General features: G+C 41.5%; 1 protein-coding gene across 5 annotated transcripts in view; it reads right to left on the bottom strand.

The window, feature by feature from the left end:
• LRRC7 (leucine rich repeat containing 7) overlaps positions 1-17,294 on the bottom strand; it is a 255,262-nt gene extending 237,968 nt beyond the window's left edge. For all 5 annotated transcript variants that reach the window (XM_042461793.1, XM_042461796.1, XM_042461797.1 and 2 more), the window contains exon 1: positions 17,103-17,294. The gene's annotated coding sequence lies outside the window, so the exon portion shown is untranslated. The remainder of the gene's footprint in view (positions 1-17,102) is intronic.
• Between the last annotated feature and the right edge of the window lie 1,675 nt (positions 17,295-18,969).

The following is an 18,969-nucleotide window of genomic DNA, read 5'->3' as shown; positions in this document are numbered from 1 at the left end:
GGAAAAGCAAAGTTATGGTTAATGTTTGCTAATTTACCACATAATATTTTAAAATTAAGCTACACATCATATCTCCTCAGTATAAACCTTAGGAGAGTTTCCCAGTTAAGATCCTACACAATGTAGGCTGAAATCATACATGCATTTTCATATTTTAATAGATATTCTAGGAATCACCCCAGGTTCAATTTATGTATATTACCACTGCTCACAACTTGTGTTTGTTCCATTTTAAATGTCCTTCCAGCTACTGCAGACAAGAAAATGTCTCCATTTTCTTATTCTAGATGTTGCCAAAAACTTATTACTTATATTTTAATTCTTCACAGAAACAAAAATTGTCCAGAGGAATTAGATAAATTAAAAATATAAAACATCAAATAATAAAATAGTAATAAATTGCCACCTCCACAACAAAATAACCAAGATAAAAAAATACAATACATTAAATGAAACAGTGCAAAAATCTAAATGCACTAAAATAATTCCTATAATGCCTGTAAGAAGAAAAAAGTCTTCAACTGGGTGCCTAAAAGACCATAACATAACCTCAAGGTAAGCCTCAATGGAAAGAGCATGCTCCCACTGAATCTAAAATTTGGTTCTTACAACTTTGGTTCTAAACCTCCATAGCTTTGTTTTGCAGCCAAGTGTCACAACATTTTAGTCAATGCTGAATTCAAATCATGAGATTACGAAGTGTGCCAGTCTAGTTACATTATTGTAATTACTGCACAAAATAACATTACAGAACAAGTTATAAGTTTTAAAACCTTTTTATACAAAGGGTCAGTTTTGTGAACAACACAGAAACCTTAAAACTATTTTAAATTGCATGGCCAATTAAGTAAGCACACATTCAAAATGTCTCAACAGTGGAACAAGACAGGTTTTAGAGAATGAGTGCAAGTAGCAAGATCTAAAAACTCAAGGCCAAATATATATAAATTCTAACACAGCTCCAGACTGATTTCTATCTAGTTTTCTACACCTTAGAAGTCAATTATCTAAAATGTGTAATCTTTGTGACAAAGCATGCAACACTGCAAACTATTTTTGGCAGTAGAATTTTCACATCTGAACTTAAAAACGTAATTGCTGCAATAGTTGATTGTTATGTTTATAACAGAGGGAAAATCTACCATATAAGGACTGTCACAAAAATAAATAAATAATCCCATTTAAAATGCAAGTGTGGGATCAAATTAGCTGATATGGAAATTTGTTCTGTTCTCTAACACCCACAAGTCCCAGAACATTAGGCTGAAGTGCTGGCATGAATAAGAACCATTTGTCAAATACAAAAAAATTATTTAAAAATCACAAGGTTGTCAAGAGTTTTAAAACTGAACAATTCAGAGATAAATGTTTTTAAAAAATTACACTGCAGCAGAGATTAATGCACTGACATGGAGATACTGTACTCATAGCAGATGACTGGTTTCTTAGATCTGATATTGCAAAAACAAAACAAAACAAAACCCACATCAATGTAATGGGTAAATTGAATATTAAGATGCATAGTATTTTATAAAAGTTGTGTTGAACATATAAACAAATCTAGATTCAAAGACATGAAATTACAAACACTAAGGGAATACATGGAAAACAAATGAATAAAACAACTTGGAAAGTACACTCGTCCCTCCACATTCACTGGGGTTAGGGGCAGAGGACCCCCGTGAAGGTGGAAAAACTGCAAATAACAAAAACATTATGTTTACCTGAGAGAACACCTCTCTAGGAATCTCTAGGTCCTCCAGTGAAATTCTGTGGTCAACATCTGCCCAACATTGACCACAGAATTGCACTGGAAGAATGACAAATGCTTAGTGGAGTGTTTTCTCTAGGAATCTCTAGGTCCTTCAGTGTGACTTTTGGTTAAAACTGACCACAGAGTTACACTAGAGGACCTAGATATTCCTAGAGAGAACATTTTAATAAAATCCATGAATAATCAAATCCGCAAAAATCAAAGCTGCAGATGTGGAGGGATGAGTGTATAACCTTCAGTGTTTGCACATGGATGTTCAAGAGCACCTCTGTTTTGATCTCTAACAGTAAATGAAACCAGGCAGGAGTCTTGGATCCACTGGATTCATAACCCTACTTTTCCTGCAGTGTGCTCTCAAGAAGGTAGCTAGTAGCTAGCATACAGGTAGTTATTTTTCTTCCATCAGAGGTAGCCACTGGCTTCCTTATCAGTGGTTTGGTCAATTCAATTGGAACCTTATAGGAGCTACCCAAAGTGCTGGACTTATTCACGGGTTTACGGTTCAGCAACTTGGAAAACTCTTTTAAAGTCTGGACTAAGCCTTTCAGCAAACTTAACAACCCACTCACACAAAAGCTGCCAGGTTCCATGTACACAAATCATTTGACCTGCTCTGTATTGAAAGAGTTGGTTAACTACCAATTTCAGACCAGGCAAAAATAATTCTCACATATTCTGATTCTTAAATGTTGTGGGTTTTAAAGATAAAATATACATGACAGAAAACTGCATATTATTTTCTTCTGATGCTTATTTTTTCAAGAGTAATGCTGTTGAAGATGCAATCTGCAAGGAATGCTGGCAAGGAATGGGGGCTGGTGGAAGACATCACATGTTCTTTATGCAGAAGAAAGCATTCTAGCATTTATACATTTATTCTTTACATTTGCTTATCTTTGACATGTTATGGACTTATACTTAAGAATGTTAATGCCATATGTGAATGGCAGGCCACAGAACAAATAAAAAGGAGGTTAATTACATCACTTTCCTCCAAATCTCAGTTTTGAGGACTATTTCATGTTTTCCAATGAAATACTGAAGTTGATTTTTAAAAAGAGGAGAGGGGAAAAAAACAGATCCAGAATTATTGCAGCAGCTCCCACAGCTGTGGTTTGTCAGTCATCCTGTTTAAATAGGATTGGCAAATAATTTTAATTACATGAAATAAAAATGTACAAACTGCAGTCTGCTGATGCAATATATATATAAATCAGCTGTCAGCCTTGATAGACAGATACAAAATAAATGGACTCCAAAAGCTAAAGGTCTACTTTACTGAACCAGAATGTTTTCCTACTATATAAAACTGAATTCTATGAGCTGAAGCTTTGCCAGTAATCTGTACTGTGACACTAATGTTTCAGTATAGCTGATTAAAACTTTAGTTAAATAATATTCTGGGCATCTTGACTCACCTGGGGTCCTTCTGGGAGAAAGGCAGCACACAAATGAAACAAAGAAAGAAATAGAATGTAGTTATCACCTACTATTATGCCATTTTCCATGACTAAAATTGGCATGACTTTTTACGGCACCTTCATAACACCAGATATGCTCTCAGAAAACTTAGCTGTAATTTTTCCTAGTTATCATTTATTTTTCACTGAGACAGACACACAGAACCCTTAAAGGTTCTTCATCTCTAAAAATCTTTCTCAAAAACAGTATTTTCCAAAAAGTTTAGAAGCATTATTAATATCATTGGGACAAGGTACAAGCATGCACACTTTCTACTTTTGCTTCAAATGTAACAACCACTATTCCACTTCTATCTGATGATCTCCATCACCCAAGAGACAGCATCTGTTCAAAATATTGTATACTTTTGCATAACAATGCCAAAAATGCCATAGGCTGTTCCTCTGCTGCTGTTTTCTCCTAGAAATACAATAGCATATTTCAAATATATTCCCTCTACATGGTACATCCAAAGTACCACAAAACTGACTCAAATAACTTGATTACACATTGAAAGCTAGTCTAAATGAAGCTATTTTGTGGAGTTTCTATAATTTTTGCAGGCCAGAACCAGCTTTTCCGTTAAGCATTTTTGTTCCCTCCATTCACTGTAGCCAAGCCCCTTAGCACTGTGTATCAACCCAATTCAGTGTCCTTCTCTATTGTCCTTGACTTCCTTAATCTCCCAGTTTGTTAGTTCTCTTTTCTCCTACAAATTGTTTGCTCACTTCTTCATGTTGGTTTCAGGGGAAATCAGCAGAAGTCAGAGAGAGCAAAAAACTGAATGAAGGACAGAATATCATCACAGTGTATTTCATAAACACATAGGCACAATCACTGTGAGACATACAGAATTACTGCACATTAGAGATGTTGTTTTAAAATTTAAGTTGTGCCCAGTTTTAACATTTTAAGACAGAAAAAGTCTCCAGGTTGTTTGGAGTCCAGTGACTTTCAAATCTGATGACACGTTAATACACCAGTTCAGCTGCCAAAGGACCCGATAGCATTTTGAAGTAAGATTCTAAAGTACAGTAAATTTTAAGTAGGGTGCACACACCCTAGTTGTGCAGAGAAGTTACACCAAGTCTGTTAGGCCTGATCATATTCTGTGAACCAGGAGTACATACAGTAGGGAAAGACAAGCAGTTATGGGTAAGCTGACTTTTAAGCCTGTATGGCATAGTGGTTTCAGTGTTGGACTGTGATTCTAGAGACCAGGGTTTGATTCCTCACTTGGCCATGAAACACACTGGCTGACCTTTGGCACGTCACATGCTCTGGGCCTCGGGGGAAGGCAATGTCAAACCTCCTCTGAACAAATCATACCAGAGAAACTCAATGAAAGGTTTGCCTTAGAGTTACCATAAGTCAGAAACAACTTGAAGATGCACACCAACAATCAGCAAAAGGTTTCCACAGATTTCCACAAATCAGACCCATCCCCATTATTTACTCATGTTCCTAAACCATTGATGGGCAAAGTACCTATAGCCTAATAAGCTGGCTTTTCTGGCCCTTAACTCCCCTAAACTAAATCAAGGAAAAAATGGCCACAATTTCTCTGAAGATGCCAGCCACAAATGCAGGCAAAACATCAGGAATAAACTCTTCAGGCCACATAGCCTGAAACGCCCCCCCCCCCCAAAAAAAACACAAACAAAAAAACCCATGAAAGCCTTCAGATTCACATTGTTTGTTTTTTCTACTCCAAAAAACCCAAGGCCTTTAAAAAGGGTAATAGGTCCTAAACACCACACACACCCCCATTAATTTCAGCCAGTTCCATTTTCTGATTCCCCCCCCCCCCCCATCATTTCTGCACATTTCCAGAGTTACAACAGCCACTGTAGATCTGGGAACAGAAAATGTCCCTGAATCCTCAAATGTTGCTCACCCCTGTGCTAAACTGAAAGGACTCCTGGCATGTGTCTCTATAAAGGAAAAATCCATCTTTAAATAACTTTCATTACTCAATCACTCTTCACAGTTTGGACCATCTCTCAGATCTGACTCTTCTTATTCATAATTTAAACAATCTGTTTCATGTCCTTTCAATACACACAGTACACAATCATTTTCCTTATATTCTCAGGATGTCATCTAAATATTTGATAGTTGTTATCTTCTTCTCTGAAGACTAACAGTACTCTCTAAACCCTACTCTCACTGCTTCTGTGCAAAGAACATGACTTCTAATGGACAACTTTTAAAATTCTCTTAGTTTTCCTAGGAAATCTTGACAGCACATATGGGGAACCTGTCATCCACCAGAAATCACTATTTCACCTGCCATCAGCCCTAACCATCATATCCAGCAGTCAGAATAATGGGCATTGTAGCCCAACAGTGTATAGAGGTACTCCAACCCCACTCAGCTGTAAAGGATTTGTAGGGTCCTTTGGCATTAGTGCTATGCAAATAAGTCATTCCTTTTTCATTGCTGTGGCCATATATGGAAACAGATAGCAGTCCTTAATAAGTAAACATCCACACTGAGTCACAGCACAAGCAGGCACACTCATTTTAATCAAGAAAGCTGGAGTGACTGGAGAAGAAGAAGCAAGCTACACCTTTTCTCTTTAACACTAGGTCTCAAGCCAGGAATAATTGAGAAACCTGTTCTCCTGCAATGAAAAATGAACAAAGGGGAACTAACCTATTCATTAAAATGCCTATATCATAGGCAATTCCTGAGATGGTGCAATAGTATTTTGAAAGTTTTGTCAACTGGAGTCCATTTTTACTGACCGTGACAAGGATCTGCAAGAAGACGAGCAAAGGAATGTCCCCACTTTCCGTCTTCCACTGATATTCTGTCTAAACCTAAACAGATTGTGGCCAGCAGCCATTTTCTTGCAATATAACACTCAGCATCCTAAATGCGTATATACTTTAGCACCGCAGAATAGTTAATGTGTATATAAACGTAACTTTTAATGTATTCTGGTATAATTTTAACTAAGTTTTAAAATGCATATACTTTAAAAACTCCCTAAATAGATATACAATGAATAGTTGTGGTTTCAAAGAAGCTAAGATTGCTGGTTGGATCAATATACTGTTCTACTTAAAGTGCTGTTAGTATATATGGCAGACTCTAATCACTCATTACATATAATTTTATCTTGCAGGAATGTTCAGTAGAATTAAATTCTGCAGTATAACTGCAATACCGAAATAATAAAAGTGTGCCATATGTCCAGTGTTACTAATTAATGCATATATACATTTTGCTTTGAAATATAGCCCAGCCATTATCTGTTAATTTCCTAAAGTCTATTGCTTTTTAATGGACTAGTAGATGATTATGCAAAGCAAAACAAACTTATAACATTTGTAGTATTTGTAGATACAGCATCATGACTTCTGATTCATCTGCAACAGAATTGAGACCTTTCCTAGATTTTTAAAAGCAATAATTTTAAATATGACCTTGCCTTAATAACGTGTTTTAGATATCTTAATACAATATTTTTCCTCCAGTCTTTCTTCTACTAGCAGCTGTTCAATAATCTTCAGTATTTTCTTATCATCAGTTTAGTAGCCACTACCAAATTCAATAAAAGAACATGAATCTTGAAAACAGTTTTTAAAAGTTATGCTGATTATAGTTTCCTGAATCACTCAGCTAGTATAGCTAGCGGCCATGCCAGCTATGGGATTTGGAGAGTTGTAGTCTACAAAAATATTTCTAAACTGTTATTGAGACCATTTGGTGACTCTTTTGCTACTGATGCTATCCTCCTAATATGTTCAGACCTAAATACTGTTGCTCAGTGGTACTCAAACATTTTTAACTCTTGTGATCCCTCTTTACAGCTACATATGGATGCTGTGCCGCCGCTGCCACCACCACCACCCCCACACACTCAATATAGTATATGGATAAAAATATTTTGTTTATTTAGTGTGCATATTTTCATTTATGCATTTATGCATATTCATACGTTAATATTTTAGAAGGAGATATTGTTCAAATTAAAATAGTTTTATTTAAGTAAAATCAATGTTTAATTCAACACATGTGCAAATTTTTACACATAAAAATGTTTAATAAGAGAAAGAGAAAGAGGGATCAGTGCCTCCAAGTCTCACACACACACCTTGAACAACTCTTGTACCCCCTGCCCTAGGGCTCCTGTCCCACCATTTGAGAACCACTGCTGTTGCTAACATAGCCAAAATAACATTATCTACACAGAAGAGAGAAGCTTGGAATTTGCAAAGGCACAATGATTCTTTGAGGAGGGGGACCAAAGGGAAGGAAGCTCCCAAAACAACTCACTAAGAAATAAGCACATCCAGTGGGCAAGAAATGTTGTCTGATTTCTCAGGAGGTGGGGAATACAGATGGAAAAAATGGTAGGAGGAAATGAATGGAGTATCATTTCATGACATGGATGGCTGAAAAAGAACTGCTCCACACTGCAACACTTTATCACAGGTATCACAAGTTACTAGACTAATCTACAAGTCATTCATTGTACATTCCAAACCACCTCCCAATATCAGTACCATTCCTTAATTTAGCTGGGATCCAATGCCACTGAATGAAAGTTTTAGAGTATCTATTACTTAATCTTGCACTACCAGACAATTGTTGTTTAACGTGTTCAAGATGTTGGCAAGTATTTCTTAGTGTTCGTGCTTCCAAACCTGATCCACAGGTATTGGAATGGTTTACTGGCCAGCCATTTCTTGTGGTTATCACAGGAGGGAGAAGGACCTTCTCTTATTTGCACTGAATTACCTCCTGTTACTTGGAGATTCTTACCATTTCATATCATCTCTAAATTACAGCAGCACAAACAAAATGTCTAGAGACCAAATCTGTTCTGTACAAGTTCTTTTCATGAGAGTAGGAATGTGTAAGAACTTTGTTTCAGCTCATTTTTAAAGTCAGAACTTACCAAAATAATAATAATAATTAAATGTATGTGTGAAAAAGTGCAATTGACACATTTGTCCATCCCCTAAGGAAATTTTATTTCAGCTCATTCTTTTTATCAGAATTTTCCAAAATTTTCAAAAATTGAATGCACAAAAAAGCAAAACAAACACATTGTTAATCCCTACACTGGTATTTGTGGACTAAAAAATCAACATTTTATACTAGTTCTTACTAATACCAAACTAGTATGGCTTTAAGGATGAATAACTTGTTCACATCACATTATTTTTTCCGTTTAAGGTGGCAGCCCTACATGCAGCTGCTTGGGATCAAATTGCCCTCAACTTAGAAAGCCATCCTTCTGAGCAGGCACACCCATAGGATTACAATGTGGATTGGTGAGCTTTCTTTAATCATTGAATTAAGCAAGATCCAGTGAACAGGGAGAAAGTTCCTATATACATTAACTATAGAATGCAGGAATGGCAAGATAATGTGCAAAATGAATTAAAATTAAGAGAAAGCCTTGTTCACATTTTCCATTTTCTACATCCCCTAATAAAAAATGGGAATCTCTGGTGTAAACTATTGTTTGCTTCCACCTCGTATACCACTGAAAATTCTCAGCTCCATTGGTCACCTGTTCCAAACATATATGGTACTGAATATATGGAAGCAAGGAAAGCTAGAGGAATTCCCATCATAAAATAATCAGGGAGAGTGTGCATTAAGTGCAATGATGTTAGGAGGTACAGCATTTATAGTGTTAAATACAGAGTCATAAGAGGAAAAGGTGTATTCCTGTTTCCTACTATGTCTCCCAAAAACCAGACTCTGAAAGTTTGGGAGCCTTAGCGTATAGGTTGGGCTGCAGCTTTCTCAGTCTTCCTCTGCCAGATTTTTACCGATCCCATTTCCAAATGAAACCTCTCATGCAACAGAACAATTTTCTCTTGATTCTCTATGAAATTTGAGGTGGTGAACACAACAGTAGAGAGGGAGCTACACAGAAAAGGGGAGAGAAAAGCACTATGAATGCATTTCCAAATCAACCCACACCGGCAAAATAATCCAGATCCAGTATGCAGTATTTTGGTCAGATTTCACCCTCGGTATGACACACTGGACTCAGATTGTATTGATAGCCACACATTTCCCATGGCTGAATTCTAATTGGTACAAAAGAGTATTTCTTCCTATTGCTTTATTTTACCTTCCCATCATGCATAAATCTACCAAGCAATAGCCTTCTTGTTTTCCTGTCACTCTTACCACCCGCCTTGCACTCTCACTGGGTGGCTCCTGCATCCAATGCCTTTCCCTTCTTCACGCCCTAGTGAGTATGTGAGGAAGCTTAAATTTTCTCCCAACATAGGCAAACAGAACGAGAAAGAAAAAAAATGAAATGTTTCTTCCCTCACTTCCCTTTCCATCCTGAATCTTTAAGTGAATTAAGATCAGTGTCCACAGAACAAGCTCCTCCTTTTCAGTGTGATATTTGGCTGTTACTGCTTCTCATAACCCCTTTGCTTTCCGCCCCCCTTTCCAAGTGATTCTGATATCCAGGACTTTTCAGAATCAGGAAAAGCAGCCCCTAGGGGCTTTGTTGTAAGATGAAAACAAACTTTTGATTTGAATCTTGGGTAAAGTTCCCTTTTTTGCTTACTGTTGGCACACACATGCACACACGGGCATGCAGACCCACTGTGAAAAAACAAAAAATGGTGTAATGCTTGCTGGATAGGATGCTTGCTGGATGGAGGATGGAATATGAATCCCCACTCAGCCATGGAAACCTACTGGGTGATCTTGGGTAAGTCACACACTCTCTGCCTCTGAGGAAGTCAAGGGCAGCCCCTGTCCCCAAACAAAATTTGCCAAGAAAACCTCATGATAGGTTCACCTTAGAGTCATCACTAGTCAGAAATTACTTGCAAGCACATAATAACACAATGTAGGAGTCATATACTCTTTAAAATGTAAAACACAGTTAAAACATCATAAAGCAACAATTGTATGTTATTTTTTTCTTCCAATAGAAATAAAATTTAAACATTATTTAAGTTCTAAAATCTTAAAAATGGCAGATCATTTAGGAATTAGGTGCTTAAGAGACACTTTCAGCAGAATAAACATTATATGCCTCCATATAATATACCTGTCCCATGTCATCATTGTTTCATACTTACACAACTATATGAAGCGGAAGACACTTAAAAAAAAACCACTCTTCAAACAAAATCCACAGATATCCACTAATAAGTCATTTTAATAATCTACCAGTGATTTTAATGGAAGAAAAATAAGCAGGAACAGTACCTCTCTCCCATTGGAAAACATTAGATTGAGGGTTAAACATTATGTTGCATGTTCATTAATATACTGTTTCATATACAGTAAAAATGCAAAACTTAATTCTTGAGAATGTAGAATATTTACACTTAGTCCAGAAATTCAGTGTACTTATTTTTTATGTTTGTCAATAATCACTGTCATCTTTCCATTAACTATATTTGCTAAACATCAGGTGTGCAAATGTTTCTCAATTAGTTGGGGTTAATTTATAAGAGATTTGAAATACAGATAGCCTCTTGGAATGTATAATTGTTTTCCCAAAAAAACGACAAGACAACTCGAAATCTCTTGAATGCACACAGATTTATTGTGTCAGTAGCACTCTACTTTGGGTGGGAAAGAATCCCATTGTTAAACACATGACTTTCCCTAATTTGGTATCATCATTTTTTAAAGCAGTATAAAATCAATCTTATCTAACAACCAAATTAATTGGTTTTGGAAAGTGTAGGTCAGTGTCTTACCAACCCACCCACCAACCTATATTTAATTCCTTTCAGAATACATGTTCTGCACAATTGGGTTATTTTGCTGGATTTTAAAGTGCACTGTTGTGATTTCTTTAGAAAGGTGCTACTTTTTTCTAGCACATACGCACTGCCACGTTTGATGAAGAAAGAAGGAGGTTGCCATGGTAAGTCTGCATCTTTTGTTGAATACTAGAATAAACTGATGCATAGAACAGACACCCACATAACTTGTCAGCACAAGTTACTGATTTGCGTGTGTGTGTGTGTGTGTGTGCTTGTAACACTAACAAGAATACATTTAATATAATTGCTGTTATTCAAACTTCAACCTTCTTTGCTTCCCAACTGCCCACCAACACCCTAAGAGAAACAAGAATAAAATTCTGTGCTGAGCTTTCTTTAGGTGAAAATGTCAGAGGCCAAGTACAAAGCATGAAGATGTTACCATGGCGACAACATTATAAATACCTAGGGAAAGAATATACTTATCTTCCTCTTATCAGGAACTTAGGTTTTAAACAGGGCTATAATATTCTTAAGTGGGCCACAAAGAGACACATCCACCTGCCTCATTCTTACAGAAGGGAAGAGGCTAATTAAAATCTCACCAGGAACAATTCAGAAACCAGATCCCCTAAACTCAAAGGGGCTTGTGTGTCACAGATCTTCTGAGGAGCACTGTTGCAAGGAAACATTTAAGATATCCAATTTACTTCCACTGAGGCTATTTAGCTACTGAGTAGATTTATTTCCACAAATATGCAGATGGCCACACAGCCAATCCCTATTTTCTGCAGTTTGATGTTCAATAAGGTAAATGCTATATTTCGCCCATCTCCACATCACACTAGCAAGTCTCCATTTAACACAGGGGCTTAACTGCCTTCCCACAAGTGGCTGTGAAAGATGAAAGAGCGGAGAGGGGAAACTGCCAGAATGGGAAAGAAGGTATGTGAGGATGGACAACAGAAAGTTTGTTTCACATTTCAAAGCTAAACTCTGTTACAAGGAAGTGAAAAGGGAAATAAGAGTCGATCTCTTCATAAACATTAAAGGACACAGAATGCTGTTATCCACGTATACATATCAAGTGTATACCTCATGATCAAATTAAAGAACCTCAGCTTCACTACCTTGCAATATCCACCTTACCCATGGCTACTCAAAGACGACAATTTTATCATACAGGCTGCCTGCAAAAAGACACTTAAATAAACCACAAGTGTCTAGAACCTCAAGTACAGTTCACAGAGTTGTCTATAACCATCAATCAAAGAATCATCCCTTCCTATGCTGGCTACAAAACATTCCTCGAAAAGTATCCATGTCTCTCTGGTCAAAAAAGACAAAAAAGAAGCTGTTAGTATAGTGACATGGTGAAATGTGCAGGAATGTAGGGAAATTATTTTGTATACAGTGGGCCCTTGCTATCTGGTGGAATTTGGTTCCAGGACTGTGGATACCAAAATCCATGGATGATCAAGTCCCATTAAATACAGTGGCATAGTAAAATGATCCCCATATATATCATGGCAAAATCAAGGTTTGCTTATTGGGATTTGTATATTTTAAAAATATTTTCAAACCATGGATGCTTGAATCCTTGGATAGAAAATCTGTGGATATGGAGGGCTCACTGTACAAGACTATACAAGGTAGGTGTAAATGAAAACAAAATATTATTTCCATTCAATATATTGGATATAGTCATATCTGATAACTGAAGATGTTAAAATTACTAGAAATTTGCATCGATCCATTACATGGCCTTTGCAAGCTTTAACTCAGGGGTAGGCAACCTTTTTGAGCCGGGGGCCGCGTTGCTGTCCCTCAGACAACTGGGGGGCCGAAGCCAAAAAATAAATAATTAAATAATTTTTTTAAAAATTAAATATATAAATAAACCAGGACAAATGTAGGACAAAATTTTCAAATGGAAGACACTTTTTTAAAAAACATGGAGGACATGTGAAAAAATTTGCTGATTTTTAAAAAAATGTTAATATAAATGCATGTTTTTGAGGCTTCTATAGACAATTGCCCCCCAAAGGCCCCAGCGGCAATCGGCGGCAGGACCGGGCTGGGGCCGGTCCCAAGGCCTCGCCGGGCCGCATCCGGCCCACGGGCCGCAGGTTGCCTACCCCTGCTTTAACTAGAAACAAAGACAGCCTGTTTGTAAACTGTTTTCTACAACTGAGGTTTAAAACTTCCATTCTTTGTAAAGGTACATTGATTCACATTTTATTTCATCAAGTGGCATATATTCTTTCTGTACAAAAATGGAGAACCATTCTATATAGCTCTAAAGTTCAAGTAAGAGTAATTCCTGAGGCAATCAAAAGAGCACCATCCAATGCACAAACAGCCTCCATAGCCCTGGATAAACACCTTGGTTTATAGAAATAATACTTCTTTTATGATTATGATTACTACTATTACCGCAGGAAAATGCTGTGGGGGGAGATGAGGAGAGACACCCATAGCCTCCCAATGAAGACTTAGCATGCTCCATAGGTCTGGAATGCTGACTGGTAGGAGGCATAAGGAACAGAATGGAATTGACCATTCAGTACCCAGAAGCCCTAGTGAGCTTGCCCAAATGTCAAGGATTCTAAGAGCTGAAGCTAAAACCACCTGAAAGACAAAAGTTTGAGAACTGTTGGAACTGACCAAGCTAGGCAGGGGAAAATCTAGCTGCAGGAATCCTGAACTGGAGCTTTCAACACTGTGAAATTTTGCTGCAGCCTCCTCCTTTAAGATTTACCAAATGGTATGCTGCATCATCAAAACAGACTCCAAACTTTAGATGAAGAATATCATTCCTTAGCATGGGTGCAGCCAAACAGGAGGAATACCTGAAACACGCTTTGGCCTAATGGAGTCGCCACATACGCACACAGTGGGCCCTTAGTATCCACTGGGATTTGGTTCCAGGACCCTCTCCCATGGATACCAAAATCTGTGGATGCTCAAGTCCCATTAAATACAAGTAAAATGGTGTCCCTTACAAAAATGGCAAAATCAAGGTTTGCTTTTTGGAAGTTACATTTTTTTTAATAGTTTCAAACTGTGGATGCTTGAATCTGTGGATAAAGAATCCGTGAATATGGAGAGCCGATTGTAAATATGGCTCCTCCATTAAGCCAAACATTGTTTCTCACATAAACTTACCAACATTGTTTTCCACATACACCTGGGAGTTTGCCTGCAAGATTTTACTAGTTGCAGTTACCCTTGTACAAACTATTACAATCTAGATTCAATTTTACATCATTTTAATTAATGCGAGGCTCACTCTAGGTGTATAATGAACTGGGGTAGCTCTGAAGGAACTGCAAGGTTGGGTCACAGAACACTCTTTCATACAGATTCTCTCACATCCCAAATGTAAGCCATTCTGAGTTACACATCACTGGAAAGGGATGGTATGGATGGTAGAGAAAGAGAGCTCATGAAGGTGGGCTGAAACAGGTTGTTGTTTCTCACACTTAGGAAATTATAATTTTTTCCCCATGCATTTTCATTTTTCATAACAGTAACAGCAAAAGATAGGTAAGAGAAAGCGATAAAATAAAACACCACCTGAGTTACTTTAAAACACAAAAGAGAACTGTGATACCACACATCATTGCAGAGCAATTACCACTGGGGACAGTCAGCACTGCACTGAAATCAATGCCATGCTAGCTAGCTATCAGCCCTCCCATTTTGCTTTCACACCCCACTCATTTCGTGACATGTTAAAATCTGAATTCCCCAACAGTGTTCTTATCTGCAGGCAAAAAACCCAGCCAGAACAAAGCCATGTATGTTCATGGATGTGCACAGGCACTGAAATTGCACCAAGAGCTACAAGATCAAGCAGTCTCTTTTTGGACAACATGCTACAGAGAAAGAGAACAAGGAAGACTGGCCACAAATCCATATATGAACTAGAGAAGGATGGTAGCACCTCTATTCACTTGCTGTTCTCTCAGCTGGGAAAGCTGGGCCCTGTGACATTGACCCCCCCCCCCTCCAAATTGCTTCTCTCCACTCACTTGCCTTCCTTTTCTGAAGAGGCATTCAGGCTCAGGCGCCACCACTAAAATGCTGAGAGAGATGGGAAGAGTGCAAGGAAGCAGTCTATTGCATGTGCAAGGACTCTGCTCACTTGCTCTCTCTGTCTATGGGGAATGCAGCAGTGGGTATTGATCCCAGTGAGAAGAGTCCATTCCCTCACGAAAAGCTGGTTCCAGGTTATAGGGAGACACCAGGAACAGGCCTTTTCCTTCATATCACTCTCTCACTTGCACAATCCTCTACATCAGCGGTTCTTAACCTGTGGGTCGCGATCCCTTTGGGGGTCAAAGGACCCTTTCACAGAGGTCGCCTAAGACCATTGGAAATCACATAGCAAAACTGCAGTTATGAAGTAGCAACGAAAATAATTTTATGGTTGTAGGGTCACCAAAATATGAGGAACTGTATGAAAGGGCCATGACATTAGGGAAGTTGAGAGCCACCACTCTACACGATGCTCACCGTGAAAGAAGGGCAAGTGCCACATGAAAAGGGGGACTGGGCCTTCTGGTGCTTCCCAACAGAGAAATGCCCGGACTGTCCAACTCTTTCTGGGTGGCAGAGCACAGGGGAGTGGCCCTGGCGTGCAAAGCAGCCAAAGCTGATAGCTGTTCCTGCAAGGAGCAACTCACCGCCCCATCTTCTGGGTATATTTTTATCCAAGGTACTATTAACACAAAGAGAGAGATCATCGAGAGGGAGGGGGAAGAGAGCCTCCTGCAGAGAGCCAGAGAAAGAAGCAGGTGAAAGAGGGGCTCCTTGCATCTGTCACTTGCCCATTCCTTCCTGCTGTGTCCCCAAAAGGAGGAAAGGGGAGCCTTCTCACTTGCTTGGCTGTAGGCAGGGGAGCAGGGAGGATAGCCCCCCATTTCTCCTCTTTTACTACCCCAAGGAAAAAGCTCAAGCAGGTGAGAAAGAAAGCCACCACCTTTGCCTCTCCATTCCCCCCTTTCTTTCTTTCTTTCTTTCTTTCTTTCTCCATCCCTCCCTGCTGTGCGCCTGTGGTCAGCCAAAGAGCCTTCAGGTGAGTGAAGGAAAAGACGAAGGTGCAGCTCCACAGGCAAGAGACCAACTCCACTGGTTTCCTTTTGGAACTAGACTGGGCCCATCAATGAGAGAAAGAGAGGAAGGGGAAGGAGAAGGATCCGGGGCCACAGCTCTCTCTCTCTGTGTCCCTCTCTTTTTCTTTCTCTCTCTCTCCGCAGCAGCGAAAGGTCCAATCTCCACGATGCTCGGGAAAGAGAAGGAGAAAGAGAGATGGTGCCCATTCAGCCAAGTCTGGTGGTACCCCATCTCTCCTGGGCAGACGAGGTGGGGGGGGGGGAGGGAGGAAATGCCCCTAAACCCAGCCCCGGCCTCTGCAAATGCCCCGGGGCCCTGCTCCAGCCGCCCCAGTGCCACCCCGCCCCCTCGGCATCCACACGTCTTTTAACAGGAGGGGGCTATGGGAACCAGGGAAGAGGGGGAGGCGGGGGAGGATCCTACACACACACACACACACACACACCTCACACATACACCCACCCCTGGTCCGCCTTCCTCCCCTCCTCCTTCTTTGCAGCGAGGCTTTCTTCTTCCCTTAGCAACCACTGCATCTCCTCTGGTTGCCACCACCAGCATCACTAGCACCTTGCGGGGGGGGGGGGGGGCCCTCCCCAACCCACCCCCATAAAGGGGGGGGGGGGGGAGAATGAGAAGGGGTGGGGGTGTCCCCACAAAGAGCCCCGGCTTCTTTCTTCCCTCTCCTGGATCCCGGCTGACAGCCATGCGGGAAGCCTTCCCACGCCCCTCCGGCAGCCCCTTCCCCATGGAATAAAAATAATGCCCACATCTTGAAGGGTGGGGGGCAACGTGGTCCTTCCCTCCCTTGCGCAGCCTGCAGAGATAGATGGCTCGCGATTCCTATTATTTGGGAGAGGAGGGGTCTCCCTTTTTTAATGGGGGGGGGATGAAAAGGAGAAGCCGGGCACAGGGGGAAAAAAAGGATGGCGACCCCCTCCTCCTGCTGCTGCTGCTGCCCTTTATCCTCCCCCCCCCCGGCTGCCCAGGCGGAATACCCTTCAGGTGAGGCTCCCTGGGCAGGTACCTTGTCAGCTGAAGGCTCTCTCTTGGCCAGAGCCCCCCGGGAACAAAGACGACGACCACGACGACGACCACCACCGCCACCCCAGCTTCATCCAGGATAAATCCTTTAGGACCGCGCCGGCGAGCGGGAAACCAGGAGGAGGGAAGGGGGCTGCCTCCGCTGCCTCTGCCGCCGCTGCTGCTCCTCGGGCTCCCCCCGCCGCCGCCGCCCCCGCCTCCGCAGCCCTGGAAACGGCCCCGCGGAGGGAGGAGAAGGCGCGGGGGCGCCGCCGGGACAGGCCCCCCCTTCCCTGAGCATCGGGCAGAGAGGGGCGCCCAGCGGCAGACACCCCTCCGGACGGGAGCAGGCGGAGGGAGGGCCGGGGAGGCACTTCTGATCCTCCTCCTCCTCTCTTCCCTTCTCTTCCTCCTCCTCTTTCTCTTCTTCTTCCTTCTCTTCTTTTTCCTCTTCTTCCTCCTCCTCTTTCTCCTCCTTCTCTTCTTCTCTCTCTTCCTCCTCCTCCTTCTGCTTCTCCTCTTCCTCTTCCTTTTGGCTCCTCTTCCTCTTCCTTCACATCTCCGCCGGGCGGAAAATGCCAGAGGAAAGGGCTTGGAGGCGCCTGAGAGCCCGAGGCGGGGAGGGCTTCCTTTTCCCTTCTCCCTCCCCTCCTCCCGAGGCGCGCCTAGCGGGGGTCTCCCTCAGGGAAGTAGCAGCAACATGACAGGTGTAATGGTGGCGAAGGGGGCGGGAAAGGAAAGAAGCAAGGAAGGAGGGAGGGCCTTCTCTCTCCTGTGGACAGGGGGTCTCCCTCGCTTCCCTTCACAGGTGGAATGGCTGCGGAGGAGGACAAGGAGGAGGAGAAGAAGAGGGCGGGGAAGGAAGGATGGAGGGAAGGCTGGATGCTTGTGCTTCTATCTGTGGCCAAGGCGACAAGGAAAGGCTTCCACTGATACACACACACACACACAGGGTCAGGGGCAACGAAGGAGAAGCAGGAGGGTGGTGTGTGTGTGTGAGAGAGAGAGAGAGGAGGCTTCTCTTAAAAACCCAAGGCTCCAGAGGCTTTTGGAGGATGGCAAGGAATTCTCCTCAACCTCTTCTCTCCCGCCTTCCCTCCTTCATCTTCATCTTGGCCCAAAGAGGCGTGGTGCCCAAGCCCCGCCCCCTAGGCCCTCCCCTCCCCGTGCTCCGCACGTGGCCACCACGGTCCAGAGGTGGAGGCCACGCCCCTTGCCCCCGCCCATTCCTCGACCCCTGCCCCTCCCCTCTGAAGCCATTGCCAATAGACCCAGGCACACAAGTAGCAGGGCTCTGCTTCTATTGCAGCCCTTTCAAGGGGAAGAGGATGCTGCTGCTTCCTTCCAATGTGTAAAGGGATCGTCTGCATCTTTGAGGCTAGCTGAAAGAAAGAAGCTGGTAGCATTGAGCCTCCCTTCCTCAGGTGCATGGAATGGAGTGGAGAGTCCCAAGGCAGACCGGTAGGGAGTCACTTAAGAAAGTCCAGAGGGAACTGCAATAAAGCTGAAAGTGTATGTTAATGTAACCACCCTGAGTTTGAAGTAACCTACCTAAAATACTTTCTAACTTAATGTTATGTAATAAAGTTACTGCTTATTTTTCACAAGAGATATCTCTGAGTGACTTCCCCTGTATTGCACTACAAACAAAGGCAAGCACACTAGCTACGATATTGAACTGGTTTGAGGAAGACACTTAGGGCCCTTATACACTTAGGAATAGTGTTAAAAGAGCAGAAGCAGGGTGGGTGTTAGTGACAGGGGCCTTCCATGGTGAAGAGGTAAAAGGTAACCTCAGGAGTCTAAGGAAGGTCCAGTCACAGTGCTGCTTCCTTCCCAACTTCTGCCTTCCTCTCCCTGGCCTCCTCAGC

The sequence above is a fragment of the Sceloporus undulatus genome, chromosome 4 (genome assembly GCF_019175285.1).
Source record: "Sceloporus undulatus isolate JIND9_A2432 ecotype Alabama chromosome 4, SceUnd_v1.1, whole genome shotgun sequence".
NCBI lineage: Eukaryota > Metazoa > Chordata > Lepidosauria > Squamata > Phrynosomatidae > Sceloporus > Sceloporus undulatus.
Note: the sequence above shows the minus strand (reverse complement) of the source record. Positions and strands in the feature narration are given on the sequence as shown.